The sequence below is a fragment of the Neophocaena asiaeorientalis genome, unplaced genomic scaffold (genome assembly GCF_003031525.2).
Source record: "Neophocaena asiaeorientalis asiaeorientalis breed wild unplaced genomic scaffold, Neophocaena_asiaeorientalis_V1.1 scaffold138, whole genome shotgun sequence".
In the NCBI taxonomy this organism is placed as follows: domain Eukaryota; kingdom Metazoa; phylum Chordata; class Mammalia; order Artiodactyla; family Phocoenidae; genus Neophocaena; species Neophocaena asiaeorientalis.
The window spans coordinates 2,171,719-2,189,108 of NW_020172632.1; the positions used below are offsets into that span (position 1 = coordinate 2,171,719).

General features: G+C 37.9%; 1 protein-coding gene across 1 annotated transcript in view; it reads right to left on the bottom strand.

Moving 5' to 3' along the window:
* Positions 1-17,390, bottom strand: part of AGBL4 (AGBL carboxypeptidase 4) — a 1,255,618-nt gene that overhangs the window by 888,001 nt on the left and 350,227 nt on the right. The window lies entirely within an intron of this gene.

The following is a 17,390-nucleotide window of genomic DNA, read 5'->3' on the forward strand; positions in this document are numbered from 1 at the left end:
ATTTGAATAACGGAACTAGATAAGTAAAGTTCTAGGGAAAGAGTATCCCAGGCACTGAGAACAGCTGGTACAAAAAGCTAAAGTAGAGGCAAACACACATTATTTGAGGAATAAATATATGTGTGGCTAGAGCATAGTGGGCATGAACAGAGTGGTATAAAATGAGGTTGGAGGAATAAGCAGAAGCTTAGATGTGTAAGCCAGAGTATGACGTTTGGAATTTATTATGAGTACAACTGCAAACCATTAAAGGGTTTTAAGCAGGGGAGTGACAGGATCTGATTTATGTTTTCAGTAGATTACTCTAAAAGTAGGCAGATGAGATGGGAGTTAGTGCCATAATCCAAGTAAACAATTACAGTGGTTTTGATTAGGGTGTAGTAGTGAAGAAGGAAAGAAATAGATGAAGTAGGATATGTTTTGAGGATAGATCCAGTTGACTTACTGATGGATTGGATATGGAGGGTAGGATTACAAAAAGAGCAATCAGTGATGACTTCCAGATTATTTTTAAATAGAGTATAAGTTAAGTTCTTAAAGAATGTGTTCACGATCTTTACTTCCTTAGTTCCCACTTATTCTTCCATTCATTACCTTATGGCTTGGTCTCAAACAACAACTCCCCTTAAACTGCTTTTCTGAAGAACACTAAAGATCTTCTTTTGCTAACTCATGGGATTTGTAGAAGTGTTTAATTTTGCTTGATCTCCCAGCAGCATATAACACTGATGTTTATTTCCTCTTCCCTTGACTTCCTAGGTTTCTTCTTCCTCATATAGTTGCTCTTTTTTAGTCTCTACTGTGGACTCCTCTTACTCTGTGTGTTCCTCAAATGTAGTAGTTTCTTATAATTTGGTCCTTGAATCTAATCTCTTTCTAGGTGGTGGCAAAAACACCTATGTTTCAATTACCATGAATATGTTGAATACTTGTAAATATAAATCTCCAAAGCAGATACTTCCTCTGAGTTTCAGGCAGTATATTCAATTGCCTTGTGGACAATACTCCATGGTTGCCTTGGATACTTTCAATGCGATATGTCCAAAATGCTCCCAAATAAAAAAACCTCCTTGTGCTTCCCTGGTGGCGCAGTGGTTGGGAGTCCGCCTGCCGATGCAGGGGACACGGGGTTGTGCCCCGGTCCGGGAAGATCCCACATGTCGCGGAGCGGCTAGGCCCGTGAGCCATGGCCGCTGAGCCTGCGCGTCCGGAGCCTGTGCTCCGCCACGGGAGAGGCCACAACAGTCAGAGGCCCGCGTACCGCAAAAAAACAAACAAAAAAAAAAACAACCTCCTCTTCCTCATTTGTCCCTTTCCTTAGTAAACAGTATAACTCTCCATTTATTAATTAAAGCCAGAAATCTGAAAGAATCTTTTGCTCCTTCCTCTTTCTTATACCTATGTCTAATCATAAAATATTATATTGTATTCTATCTTGAAATACATTTTAAAATCTGTCCATTTTCCTCAATCCCCACTATTTTAAGTCATTATCTTTTATTGCCATGGTTACTTTTTTTTTGGTACACGGGCCTCTCACTGTTGTGGCCTCTCCCGTGGTGGAGCCTAGCTCCGGACGTGCAGGCTCAGTGGCCATGGCTCACGGGCCTAGCCGCTCCGCGGTATGTGGGATCTTCCCGGACCGGGGCATGAACCCGTGTCCCCTGCATCGGCAGGCAGACTCTCAATCACTGCGCCACCAGGGAAGCCCTACCATGGTTACTTTTAAGAGCCTCCTAACAAACCCCCCAGCCTTAAATATCTCCCCGTCCAATCCATTTCCATACTGCAGACAAAGTTCTACTTCTAAAAACAAAAACTTGATCATAACACTCTCTCAAGTAAAACTCTTCAAAGACTTCCCATTGCCATTAGAATATAGCCCATCCACGTCTCTGAAAATGGCACAATTTCATTCCTTCTTATGGCTGAGTAATATTCCACTGTATATATGTACCACATCTTCTTTATCCTTCCTCTGTTGATGGACATTTAGGTTTCTTCCATGTCCTGGCTATTGTAAATAGTGCTGCAGTGAACACTGAGGTGCTTGTATCCTTTGGAACTATGGTTTCTTCGGGTATATTCCCAGGAGTGGGATTGCTGGGTCATATGGTAGTTCTATTTTTAGTTTTTTAAGGAACCTCCATACTGTTCTCCATAGTGGCTGTATCAATTTACATTCCCACCAACAGTGTTAAGAGGGTTCCCTTTTCTCCACACCCTCTCCAGCATTTATTGTTTGTAGATTTTTTGACGATGGCCATTCTGACTGGTGTGAGGTGATACCTCGTCGTAGTTTTGATTTGCATTTCTCTAATAATTAGTGATGCTGAGCATCTTCTCACGTGCCTCCTGGCCATCTGTATGTCTTCTTTGGAGAAATGTCTATTTAGGTCTTCCACTTATTTTTTGATTGGGTTCTTTGTTTTTGCAGAGATGTGGATGGACTTAGAGACTGTCATACAGAGTGAAGTAAGCCAGAAAGAGAAAAACAAATATTGTATATTAACACATATATGTGGAATCTAGAAAAATGGTGCCAAAGAATCTACTTGCAAAACAGAAATAGAGACACAGATGTAGAGAACAAACGTATGGACACCAAGGGGGTAAGGGGGGTTGAGAGATTGGGAATGACATATATACATTACTATGTATAAAATAGATAACTAATGAGAACCTACTGTATAGCCCAGGGAACTCTACTCAGTGCTCTGTGGTGACCTAAATGGGAAGGGAATCCAAAAAGATGGGGATATATGTATACGTATAACTGATTCACTTTGCTGTACAGCAGAAACTAACACAACATTGTAAAGCAACTATAGTCAAAAAACAAACAATCAAAAAAATATATATATATATTTCTGTTGTTTAAGCCACTTAGTCTGTGGTATTTTGTTATAGCGGCCCAAGCTGACTAACAAATCCCCATAATTTTTCTGTCATAGTACTTGCTATAAAGTACCTAATTACCTGTTTATGTTTTTGTAAGCACCATTAGACTGTAAGAACCATGAGGGTAACAATGCAGTATATCTTGGTTATATTTGCATTTCCAAAGTCTACCACCATTTGTTTAATTAACTGATTAATTAATAAAATAATATAATTAATAAGAATAATAAATAAGTAGAGCTAACAATAATGTATTATATACTTGAAAGTTGTTAAGAGAGTAGATCTTAAATTCTTTCACCACAAAAAGAAGTGGTAATTATGAAACATGATAGAGGTTTAGCTAACACTATGATGGTTATCATTTTGCAATATGTAAGTGTAGCAAATCAACACAGGTGTATACATTAAACTTACACAATGTTATATGTCAATTATATCTCAATAAAGCTGGAAAAAAGAATGAAACAGTTCTGTTGTGACATGATTTAGTATTGCAAACTTCCATGTGCCTTTAATAATGGTTATTTTTAAAAAGTTTCCTCAAAACAAATAAAATTAAAATTGCTCTATATAAAATAAAACATAAAAATAAAATAAAACTTAAATATATATATATATTCAATGTAATGCAAGTGTATAATATGTATATAAGGACCATATTACATGATCTTTTCTTTTTACATACTGTGATAGTTAATTTTATGCATCAATTTCAAGGATATTTTTGGATGATATTAACAATTTAAATGTTAGTGAACTCTGAGTAAGCAGATTGCCCTCCATAATGTTGGTGGGCCTCATTCAATCAGTCAAAGATCTAAATAGAACAAAAAGACCAGCCTCCCAACCAAGAGAAAATTCTGTAGCAGACTGCATTCAGACTTCATCTGTCCCATCAGCTTTCCTGGGTCTCTAGCCTATCAGCTCACACTGCAAATTTTGGACTTGCCAGCCTCCATAATTGTGTGAGCCAATTCCTTATAACAAATCACTTTCTATACACCTATTTACACACCTATTGATTCTGCTTCTCTGGAGAACCCTGACTAATACACAAACACATGTTCACATGTGGTAAGAAAGAGACCATTACTTCTGAGATGATAAATCTCCAAAGCAAAGTAGAATTCCCTCGCAAAGAAAAAAAAAATGTGGTTGATTATTTATATCTTTTTTCAAAAAGTTGCATTCTTTAATAAAACAAGAAAGGAAGACAACTTTGAAAAAAATATGGATGCCCAAATAGCTTTGGTAGTGGTGTGAATTCAGTTCCAAGAACCCTACAGGCCACTGCTGCCTGGAAAGTGATTTATGAGACCCATCTGGAAGAGCAGTTTGATAGTCAGATGGAACACATCAAAATGAAAACATCCATATAATGTGTGTCCATAATAACCCAGGTCCTTTTTTAAACGTGACCAACATGTTGTTACAAGTAGCCAGGCCTATACTAGGAAATTATCCCAGTCTACATTTGGCTCATCCTGCTCTCGGGTTACAGACTTCCATATTTCTGGGGTCACATTTCCAGCTCAGACACCCTGTTTAGACACTTCTTATATCTGGTTCATCAGACTCTGGCTGTCTACCCTGTGCTCCAAGTTTTGTGATTCTGCTCATTTCCCTGATTTCAGGGTTATGGCATCATCAATTAAGAGATTGCTTCCTCATTTCCTGCCCCAGGCCTCAGTGAACCCAGAACTCTTGCACAAGCAAAGAAGATTTTGGACCATGGAATAACAATTCATGGTCCAAAATACTGAGAAAAAGTAAGAAAGAGAAAAAAAATAACTCGTGTTATTTTTAAAATGCTGAATAAAGGTTGTTAGTAAAAATCTGCAATTGTAAAGCATTTTGCAATCTGTAAAATATTTTTACATCTATGCAAAAATTTTTTACATCTACATTTATCTCACACTAATGTTATGAGGAAGAGAAAGTTGAGAGGAGTCTCCTTATAGCCGATAGAGGAAACTAAGGCTCACAGAAGTTAAATGCATTCCTAGTCCCAGGCATATATACATATGCTAGAGGTCTAACCAAATCTTACTCTAAATCCATTCCTTTCTCTGTCTTTTTCTCTCTCCTTCCTCTCTCTCTCCTGTCTCTCTCTCCTCTCTCTCTCTCTTTCTCCGTTTCCTTTTCTTTCTCTCCTTCTCTCTCTTTTTGTCTTTTTTCTTTCAATTACTCCTCCAAACTGTCAAACTAATGAAATCAGTACTGTAATTTTTTTGTTGCAGCCTACATCTGTGACTTCTTAACACTGTTGCATACCATGAAACAAAGAAATCTAACTCCCGTTTTTAGAAAATTATGCAACTCACAACTAATGAGGATTTGGGGGAAGACATTAATCAGACAGTGATACTTTAAGTGATCAATGTCACACAATCCGTCTGAAAGCAAGAGTCAAGGAAGAGAGATACTTTGGGGAAGGGAAAGGAGGGAAAAAATGAGTAGTGGGGACTGGAAGTATATGTTTTTTACCTCCTTTGTGAATATGTTCACAAACACAACCCAGAGACCTGGAAGTGAAGACGCACAAGAGAAGTGAAGACAGGCAATGCAGCTAATTGGGGATTACATGGTAAAGCTAAAGTCAGATAGGCATATATTTAAAATCTTGCTCTGGGGCTCCCAACTTTATTACCTTGCTTAAGTTACTAAAATCACTGATTATTAATATCTCAACTTCTTCATTTGTTAAAAGATATTAAGATTTACTTCAGAGGGTTAATGAAAATTAAATAAGAAAACAAGATAGAAAATCAACAAATTCTACTTCACTGCCTCTTAATGAATGACAGTTCCAGTTTTCTTTGATACAATTCTCCACCACGCAGAAGGAGAGAAATATTCTAAATTCCCCAACAGAAGATCATCCCAGTCTAATATATTCAAGCTCAAATGGGAAATATCAGGTCTGAGAGACAGAGGTAGGGTCAGGAAGAAGACAGGCAGAACTATGAGGACACTTTCCTCCGGGAACTAGGTAAACAGCTCTGTAAAATTTTCTACAGATAGTGGTTTGGATTCCTGAGTATTAAGATGCAGGAAACTGGTTCAGGGGTGCCTAGACCCCTCTGCAGACCTCTCTATTTGAATCCAAACCTGCCTTGAATCTCTTATGGATGCAAAATATGGGCCATGGGCACAGATGCACCTGCCCTACATGCAGGGAGGGCAAAGCTGGCGGAGTCCCAGGATAGGGCCATGTTGTGCGCAGTCGGCTGCATTCCCAAGCACGACTAGAAACCCGTATGCAGCAATCTATTTTGGGTTTCTGCTCACGCTGAAGACAATATGCTCTTAACTTTCTTCCTATGATATTTCCCTCCTGCAAGTTTTTAAAACCAAACACTGTTTTGACCAATATAATTATAAGGTCCTAGAATCCCTCTAGCCTACATGTCTGAGAGGACACACATCAAGTCTGAGGTAAAGTGAGTATACTATCTTTGGGCCAAGGTTTGTATTATATATTACATATACATTGTCCATTTTAACAGCTATATGAGTTAAGTAATATTATCAAGTAAACAGAAGAGCCAAGAGTTGAGCCCAACTAAGATTGACCATGCTCTTCCCTGTATAAAAGTTGATCAATCAGTCAGAAGGTAAAATAATTTCAAAACCATAAGAGGTCTATTTGGGTGGCAGGCAAAGTTAGTTCAGCTAGGTTCTAGCTCTCTGGTTTTGGTTTCTTTCTCACAAGCTGTATAAGTTTGAACAAACTTCTTCTCTTTCCTGGATCTATTTGAGAATATATAAAATGTAAATTGAACTAACTAATCTGGAAAGCCCCTGATACCTCTGGCAGCTAGGATCACTCACATCTTATGAGGAGGATGATGATGACAATGACAACAAAGACAATAATGACAATGACATTCACTGCATTTGTTGAATGCTTACTATATGCCATACACTGTAGCAAATGCTTTATAATGGTGGGTAAAGGAGGAAAGTTAAAATGAAGTATTTCAGACAGATAACACAGTATGTATAAAGGGCTTGGGTAAGAGAACAGCAAGGCCCTCTTGAGTAGCTGTAGTCCTAGAAAGGATGTATAAAATGAAAATAATGAGTCAAGGACAGATAGTAGTCCAATGTGACTAGAGCACATAAAAGGACAGCTTTTGAATGTAAAACCAAGAGTTAATTCTTTACCTTATAGAACCATAGGTTAATTGAAGAGTTTGAGCAGGACACTGACACAAGCAAATTTACTTTTTAAAAGATTATTTTGACTACTATATGAAAGGCAGATTAGAGAGGAGCAAATAATCTAAAACAGGGATGACAGAAGGCTGAATGAGTATATGGCAATGGGGACATGGGAAAGCAAATATCAGACATGCCATATATTACCATTATTAGCTGCTGCAACAGTAAAGTACATTTGTAAAGTACCTATTCGAGAGTTTTTCTAGACCCATCAATTCCTCTACTTCATTCATTCACTCATTTATACATTCAAAGATTTTTGTTATGTACCTATTTTATACTAGTTTTTTTTCTTTTTGCAAAAATAATCTGTACTAGTGAGAGCAAATGAATGTCTAATTATTCCTATTCACCCCCAGACATGCTAGAAGCTTTCTCATCAGTCTGCTTTTACTCCCACTACACTCTCTGAAGGAATGTCCTTCCTGCCTTTTCCACTGGCCAGTGGATGTTTGGAAATGTGAGCTTAGACCTCTTAACAATATCTAGGAATGAAATGATGGATTCAACAGGTAAAGTTTGTAGATGGTACTTGAAGTAATAGGAACTGAAGAGTGTGGATGAGAAGAGCAGGGAGCTTGTGTGAAGAGAGTAGGATGGAACCCTAGGGAATCCCAACACTTGGTGGTCCTCAAAAGAAAGGAAGTCTAAGAAAGAGAATGGGAAATAGATGGAGATGTGAGAAGAAAACCAAGATAGAATGTTGCCAAGAAAAACAAGAGAGGAGAGAGGGAGGAAGAGTGAGTCACCATGTCAAATGCTGAAGGCCATGTGAGATGAGGTTATAAAAGATATTTCAAAGTTCATTAAAGAAGCAATTCCAAATTGATTGGTGAAGGCAGATACCAGAGTGCAGTAGGTTGAAGACTGAATGGAAAGTGAGGAAATAGAAGCAGTAAATATGTGAACTCTCTCAAAAATTTTGGCCATGAGGTCAAAAAATTGATAGTGTCTTTCTTTACTATCTCACTGAGCAATTATGATTCAGTGAGGTTCAATAAGCAGAAAGGTAAGAGTACCCAGAATAGAGCCTAGCATTGAGCATGTGCTTAACACTTGGTATTTGTATACATTCAATATTTATTTAACAAACACTTATTGTTTACCAAATTCCAGGCATTGTTCTTAGCCATAGGGATACAAAACTGAGTAAAAACAGATGTGGCCTTGACCTCAAAGCATTTATGATCTATAGTGTGTACGTAGCAGGGAAGACATTAAACACATAATCATACAAAATAAAACTGGAATAGAAAGCAGTTTGAATGAATTGTATATAAATACGAATGAGGGTCCCTCCCAGCAAGGACAGATTAGGCTGTATCTAAGCAGTCAATGCATTTTCCTAGACCTGAGGGTGAAGCCCAAGCTGCAAAGAATAATTAAAAAAACAAAAACCACTCACCGGGAACTCTCCATGGTTCTGACCTGGGCCTGTGTATGTGTTCCCTACCTGCAAGGGGATCTGGCTCCTCTTTCACTGGATCTTGCCAAATGCAGCTCAGATTCAGTAACCCTGCTGATAGCTGGGCCTGCCTACAGCCAAAAGGATTCTAGTTTGCCTGATCTATCCTAGGCTTGAATAGAATCATGTGTGAAAAATGCAGGGGAGGCAAAATTGTAGAGTGAAAGGCATGCTGACTTTGGAATCAGGGAAACTTGATTTCAGGTCCTGGTTCTTCCTCTTTCTAGTTGTGCGGCCTGAAACAGGTCACTTTATCTCTTTGAAGCTCAAATTCTTCATCTACAAATGAGGAGTATAATTAATGCCCATCCTAGTTCACAGCACTATTGAGGACTTGTGGCCCCCAAAGTAAAAATAACATCACATAATCAGAATCTCTTTATTAAGAAGAATCATAAAGGCCTTATGATCCAAGCATAATGTATAGGAAAGCACCTTGGAAAGCAGAATGAGTGATAAAAGGTGAATAAATTATCCCTAAGTTTCTATACATTATCTTCAAAAACCATAAATTTAAGTGGGAACTACACGAGAAAAATTTAAATTGCACTATTGGTTTACTTATTTATTTCGATAAGGTATGTTTGGCTATACTGATAATCATGCTTCTAAAATACTAGCAAATGGACCATACTCTTGTATGTAAAGTTTAAAAAATCATCAACAACATGCACATTGGCTTCTTAAATATTTTTTTGAATTGGCATTATCTGGAATGAGAGATGATAAGCATTGATTCCGAGAGAGAATCATTACATCTGACAATGAGTATGCACTGAAGATGTGCTTACACTGTTTAAAACTTACAAGATCAAACGAATATGACCAAGTGATGTATGACAAAGTTAATGCTATGGTCTCTGTGGAGCTGAAGCTTGAGTGCCATTGCTTTATGAGCAAGCACCTGTAAGAAGCCACAAAGAATGATGGTGAAAAGTATCAGTTCTGCAAACATAAAAGTGTAGGTTCAAATCACAAACCTATGACTTACTTAACCTCTCTCTACCTCACCTTCCTAAACTGTATAAGAAGAATGATAATAATAATACTTACTTCATAGAGTTATTGTGAGGACTAGGTGCCTGTAAAGTATTTCAAACAGTGACTTATAGGCTTATAGGAAGCACTCAACTAATGATTGTTTTTATTTGTATTTTGGAGGAATACTCTACTTTAGCTATTAAGAAAGATTATAATATTAGACTTCACTTGAGTCTTATACATTATGTAATGTTACTTCAAACCCATAATTTTTTAAATGTGGAATTTGAGGCCTAGAGAGGGGAAATGATTTCTCTCAGGTCATGTAGAAAGTTCACAGCAGGACTGGAAGTAGAATCCAGGCATCCTGACTTCCACTTCTGGGCTCTTTCCTATCTCCTCATTAGCCAAATGGCTCTGTCTCTGTCCCTCTCCTCTGATATCTGTTACATTATGTCAGAAGAGAGGGACACACTCTATCTTAATTAGAATCCATTTTGCTTGTCTTCATCTCTCCTACTACATTGTGAGCTCCTTAACAGAAGGACTGTATCTTACTTCTATCAGATTATGCAGCACCTGGTACAAATATAAGTATTAATTGATTGTTTTTTATTATTAAATACAAGAAAAATTCAGATAGCAGGCATGCTCTGTAGTAAGTAAATGGAATCAGCTCAATAATAAGTTACTTCAAGAGGTTTGTTAATTAGAGATGATGTGAGAATAGAAAAAGTATTGAACTTCATGTTAGAGAATCTGGGTTCTAAGCTTGAACCTGTTAATAACTGGGTGAACTTAGGCGGAGGTGCCACTCAACATAGGGAGGATGAGTGAAATTCGAGAGGGATTAAAACTAGAAAGATAGGTTATAAAGGGCTTTGAGATTCAGGCTAAAGAATTTGACCTTTATCCTTAAAACAAGGGAGAGAGGGAGATGGATTTTAGGGAAGTCAATGACATAATCTGGATAGTGTTTTAGAACTATCACTCTGACAACTATCTGAAGAGCAAATTAGAGGAAGAAAGCCTTATGGTCAGAAAAACTACTTATTTTTAGCAGATTAAAATACTGATGAAAGAAGTTAAGTGAAAAGTAATTTGCTGAATGTCACAAGAAGAATCAAGATTCAAAATCAGGTCACAGGATGCCAAAACCTGTGTCTACCTACCATACTCCCCCAATACCCCTCAGATAAAGGACTTGGAGGACATGTGAAAATCCATGTCAAAAATATCAACTTGCATGGGCTTCCCTGGTGGCGCAGTGGTTGAGAGTCTGCCTGCCGGTGCAGGGGGCACGGGTTCGTGCCCCGGTCCGGGAAGATCCCACATGCCACAGAGCGGCTGGGCCCGTGAGCCATGGCCGCTGAGCCTGCGCGTCTGGAGCCTATGCTCCACAACGGGAGAGGCCACAACAGTGAGAGGCTCACGTACCACAAAAAAAAAAAAAAAAAAATCAACTTCCCAATAATGTGAAATTTGATTATATGAACATAGTTTTTGTTAAGGGCATAACAAATGACAATGATCTTTTTCAAAAGAATCATCACATCTTGTTATGCTTATAAACTTACTAAATTAAAAGTTAAAAATTTATCCATATAATAACTTATGTATATGGGTGTTAATATAAAAAGAAATATATGCATATATATGTGTGAATACACACATACACACATATGCATACAAGTCTGAACATACCTGTAAGTTAAGTCAGATACAAATTTATTCCCAGATGCTTCAATTTAGAACTTCAACTGTTTGGTGGAAAATTTCTAAATTTAAAATCAGTAACCTTGGCTCATATTCCAGTTCGACTTCTTACCAGCTATGTATTTTACAGTATATTCTTCACATCTTGGAGCCTCTATTTCCTCATCTGTAAAATGGGAATAATTATAGGGTTGCTGTGGTGATCAGATGACATATGTAAACAAGCTTTGTAAAGAGTCTTAGACAAATGTAACAATATAATGTTTAAGAGTCCAGGCTCTGGAGTAGGACTCAGCCCTAGTTCTGCTAGTTATTAACTATGGGACCTTGGGCAAGTCATTTAGTCTCTCTGAGCTCCAATTTCTTCATATGAAAAATATGAGTTTTTATAACAGTTTTACCTGATAAGATCACATATATATGCATACATATAATGTTATATATAGTTAATATCTCTATATCTCTATATTAATATCTGTTTACATCTATAGAGAGAGAAAAATAGAGAGAAAGAGAGTGTACATACATTAGTCAATATAGATAAACACATGGCCTGGCATAGAATAAGCACACTGTATGTTAGTTATTGTAATTTTTATTATATGGCCATGGAAGGCAGCTAACTCATACTTAGTTGCAACAATGGCAAAGAAAGAAAAGAAAAATACGAACACATTAAAGAAAGTCAGTGTGCTTTTTGCAATAATGAAGCAAAAGACTAGAAGAGTCAGAGAGATAAAGCTCACTACTGCATGACTCAGTGACCTACTAATATTCTCACCCACTGTGTTATGTGTTCTAGGGCCATGGAAGACACATGATGCAGGCATGTGGTACAACTGACAATAAACCAAAGTATCAGGTCTATCCCTTTAGGCCTAAGGAGAAACAAGTGATACAGACAGTGACCAGAGAAAGCATCTGAGGAGACACCATGCCCTGAAGAAGAATGCCCTTGGAATTCTGTAGCAAAAACAAGCTGGGTGACTTTTAACACTAGAGTTAACCAAATAGTTCATTAAGCTAAAGAGACAGAGTAAACGAATGATCAGAGGAAGAGAGGGAGGTATGGAAGAGTAGAAGGCTCAGTTAAAAACTAGAGCCTGCTTGCTGTGGAGTCCCTCTTTGTTGTACCAGAAGGGTGTTCTTAATGAGAAAAACAAACAAAACAAAACAAACAAAGAAACCTCAACTGATGGAAAAAGTATGTCCATAGAAGGGAGAAAGAGAAGTTGGATCTACTGGAATTCATTTGCAAAGACTGCAAGAAATTAGGGAGTGTTAGAGAGAATGGTTAGCTAGTCCAGTTTTAAGAGAGCAGAGAAATATAAAACAGCATGGAATAAAATATACCAGTGAGGATCTCTTCTAAGAATTTCCTAAGGATAGAAACAAGAAAGCAAATGTGGTTTTGAAACCATTTATGTTGTGTCCCACTTATCTTTTTGTAACTTTGTAATTCATTGGAATGATGTATCTTAGGTTAAAATTAATTGCTTTTTATGAGTCCTCACATAGCTGAGTTTTCAATTTGACATGAAATCAACAATAAAAGCTATCATGCCAGGGAAAGCAATTCAGTACAATCTGTAGTTGAAAGCGATGTAAAAGAGGAGCTCTTATTTAAGCTTTAGAATTATGCATTTCACTTTAATTTCTTAAATGTGTCCTCCAAATGACATGATCCACACTGGAAAGTAAACTTTTTTGCTTTAGCTTATTCTGCTTAGATTCATGTGTACATATTGAATGCAGTACAGTAAGGCTATTCCAAGACTTCCGGATTAGCTTCTTGCCAGTCTAGTCTAGCAAGATTCTAGCCTCATACCCTTTAGGTAGCTCCATAGTTTTATTTCTAAAATTCTGCCTTCTCCTTCCCTCTTTAACCAAGCCAAAGCCCTCCATACGAGGAACTGGGTTAACCCCAGCAGTTTGACAAGTTCTGAATTGAAGCAGAAGACACAAAAAGGAAACCAACATTTAATGAGTACCTACTGTGTCACCTCACAGTGGCAGGAGCTTTCACATTGATTATCATATTTAATGCTTTCAACAACTCTGTGAAATAGATATTATCATCCCTATCTTATAGATGGAGCCACTGAGGTTCAGAAAAGTTAATTAACATCCCAGAAGTCTCAGTCATTCTCCGTGTCTATACTATTGATATTGATCATGTGGTCCAACTACTCCTAAGCTCCTGAACTGCATTGTAAAATCATAGTTCTTCCCTAGTTAAGGGTTATCTAGTGCCCATAATTGGCTTTCTAAACCCAATTAGGAATTTTTATTCCAAGAATTCACCTAAAGTTTTCCTTTATCACAATGATGGCTTTGCCTTGCTCATAAGGAGCTAGACTCTAGCCCTTGACTGTCATACTTCTTGCCCGAACATCCATGTATGGTTCAACCATCTCTCAGGACACTGCTAATTCATCTCAAACATGTCAGAGCTCCCGGTACATTCAAGGATATCCACAGAGTTAGAGCCTTCACACTGCTAGCTGAATAGAAATAAACGTTGACTGAAGCCACCACAAACCATTCTGTCTTGAACATGATACTTGCTGTCCCTACTGTTTCCTCATCTAGTTTGACTCTAGAAAGCTCTCATTGCTAATACCGAGCTCTCACTTTCCAGTTTCTGACTCTGCCTCCTTCCCATATATCAGCATCCAGCTCCTCTGACGGAGCTCTTATGGCCTTCTCTTGAGAACATCTTTTTGTTACTATGTTATCCATCCACAATGCTACCTCCTGGATTAAAAACAAACAAACAAAACAAAACAAAAAGCTGTCAATATGACCATGTTTCTTTTACGGTTAAAGTAATCCATCAGCATTATCTACCAAAAAAGAAAAAAAAAAAAAGAGAGAGAGAAAGTCTAGGCTCCTTAACATGGTATTCAAGACCTTTCATGACCTTAATCCTTAATTCTACTTACCTCCCTAGTCTCACCTCTGGCTACCACCAAAATACTATGCTCAAAATACATTGAACTACAGTTACTTCCCTCAGGAGAGGAAGATTTCTTATATGTATGTGTTTTACTCTTGTGTTTCTTCTACCTGGTTTGTCCTATATCCAGCTTCCTGGACTGAACTCCCCTTCACCAACTTGCATTCACCTTCTAAGAAAGTAGTATTTAAATTGTGTCCTGAGAAGCTCTTATAGTTCAGAGGAGACAAAGATGGAATAGGGAAGGGCCAAATTAATTACTGTGTGACTCCAACCTCCACTGTATTAGAGGTATGCCTTCGTTAATGTTTCCTTCCAGATTCTTTGAATCCCAATACTCAGTTTAGGACTTGAAACCAAGTAGATATCAAAGAATATTTTTTGAGTTTTGCCTGAGCCAGGCTCCCATTACTGATGTTGCACATCTTTAGACTTTTTAATAAGACATGTCACCAAGACCTTTAATAATGTTTACAAATCTGTGCCTTGACTGGAGGTTTCAGGAACCTTGGATTTTAGTCCTTGACCACTCAGTTAAATCTCTCATGTGAGTCCCAGCAACGAATCTGCTTCCTTTAACTACAAAGGAAGGCCGATCCAGTGCTGGAAATCAGTCTTGGGTATTCCAGAACAGTAACTCTTTAGTTTAAATGAGGTTCAGCAAATACCTCCAGAGAACTGTCAGTCCTTCCTCTTGAGTCTGAACTACTTCACCACAATCAAAGGGTTCATGTTCTTTTTCCCAGATCAGGGTGTTAGTGTTTGTCCATTTTAATACACTTCATTGTTACCCAACCTCCTGATCTGGGGTATTGGCTAAACATGCAGATTCCTGGACCTCACTCCCAAACTGCTAAGAAGGGGCCTGGGAATTTCTATGTTTAATAATTGCCCCAAATGGTTCTCATGCTCAGGTAAATTTGGGAAACGCTGTGCCACTTAACAGCTTCCTCTCAAGAGCAGATGATTATTGCAATAAATCACCCCCGACATTTGCCTCAACTACTTATGGTTTATCCTTATTCAAGACTGTAAGATTACCTGGAAATGGAAAACAAATTTTTATTGTATAGTACATGGCTTAATCAAATAAATAAATTAGATATTTCCCTATAGGCCTTTCCTACTCCTACATTTTAGGATCTGAATGATAAGATATACATTTTAAATTAGAATATAGGTCAGTGGCCCAGTATCAGAGTACCACTCAATAGCACACGATCATGCTTTCTGACAGGCTAAACCTGCTTGGCCATACCCTCACCTGTCACTTTCACAACAATCTAGGTTAGACAGCTGAGGGTAGAAAGGACATTGGATTGATCATTAATTAATCTAGATTCTGCCACAAATTGGCTGTGCAGCTTTGATCAAGCCACTTTACCTCAGTTATCCTCAGTTTCTTCCAAAAAATGGAGTTAAAATTAACTATTTTACAAGTTGGACTTATGAGATATTTAAGGGAGAGGATGAATAGAAAAGTGCAAATAAAAATGTAATATGTACACTTGACTACAAGGAAGATACCAAAAGGATTAATAATAATGTAATGATATAAATTAATCAATCTAATGTTATCAATTTTGCAAATATTTGATAAATATTTCTATGTACAAAGCACTTTCCCAAGAGCTGTGGTTATAGTAATGAACAAGATAGATGAAAGACCCTACCCACATGGAGCTCATATCATACTTGAAAAGGACATTGAGTGAATAATTTAAAAATATCTAGTTATGTGATATGTGCTTTTTATGTACCAGACAGTATGAGAACATAAAACAACACCAACAAAAACTCAGGCTCAGTCAGTGGGGTCATGGACAATTTCCTTGGAGATAGTTGATGGTTGAGCTAAAACATAAAGGCTTTTAAAGTAGGGAATGGGTTGTGCACGTATGGCAAAGGAAACAGCCTGCATTCCTTCCTGTGCCTAAAAGGCACATGCTTCATTCAAGGGACTGAAAGAAGGCCAGTGCTACTGACTGGTGTGGGAAAACCATGGAGGAGAGAGGTATAAGCTAAGTCTAGACACAGGCAAGTGCTAGTTCATTAATGGCATTATAGGCTTTGTTAAGGAATTCTGTCTTTGTTCAAAGCATAATGGGAAGGCACTGAGACCTTTAAGCAGGGGAGTGGCACTATCAGACTTAAAAAATTTAAAACATCATTGTGGCTTTATACAGTGGATGAGGGAAGATGTTAGGAGGCTATTAGACTAGCCCAGGTGAGAGATGAGATGACTTTGATTAAGAAGGGGATGGTAAAGATAGAATAAATTTGAGACGTAATAGAAGGTTTAAAACAGCATAGGTTTGTAATTGATTAGATAAGTTGATGTTCTTCTTTGCAATACTAAAGCAATATACAAAAATATTAGTATAATAATGTTTTACATGTTACAGTATCCTTCCAGATAAATAGTTTCTTTACCCACCTTCAGTAACTGGTGGTCTACTATACAGAAAGCATTGTATTTAGAGCTCTGGTTGGCAGAAGTCAAATGTAACACAGGTTCTATCTTTAAGAAGTTCGTGATCTTATAGAGGGGATATAGTATTCCTGTAATCTTGACAACGATTCTGTAAGGTAGGTAATGTTTCCCATTTTACAGTTGCAAATGCTCAAACCTAGAGTGCTCGTCAAACGTGGCTCAGTGAGAGTAAGGCAGAGACTTCCAGCCTAGTTCTCTTTTCATGATTTCCCAGTGATTTACTTGTTCTCAGAATGAAAAAGGATGCTCTCTGGACCCCTGCTGATCCCTTCTGGGACCCACCAAGGCTCCCCAAAGGTATCTATCTAACAAGCAAAACTTCAAGCAGTCCCTTTGGGAGGTTTTACATTTCAGTTGTAGGTCAGCAGCACGTTGTGTGGTCTATCTATCCCAATGAACAAAATAAATAGATTAAATCCTTTTCCTCAGTGCTCAAATCCCTGCCCGAGTGACTATAGGTTTAGGTGATAATTCCCTGTGAACAAAAAATCGTTACTCAGAAAAATAATGTGGGTTTAAATCCTATCATTGGAGCAAGAGGTGGAGTAGGGAATATCAAGCCCACCCCACAGGGTCCAGACTTAGGAGCAGAGAGGGCCCAGGCATGGGTGATAGAAAGCCTTGCTATGAAAGCCTTGCTCTCC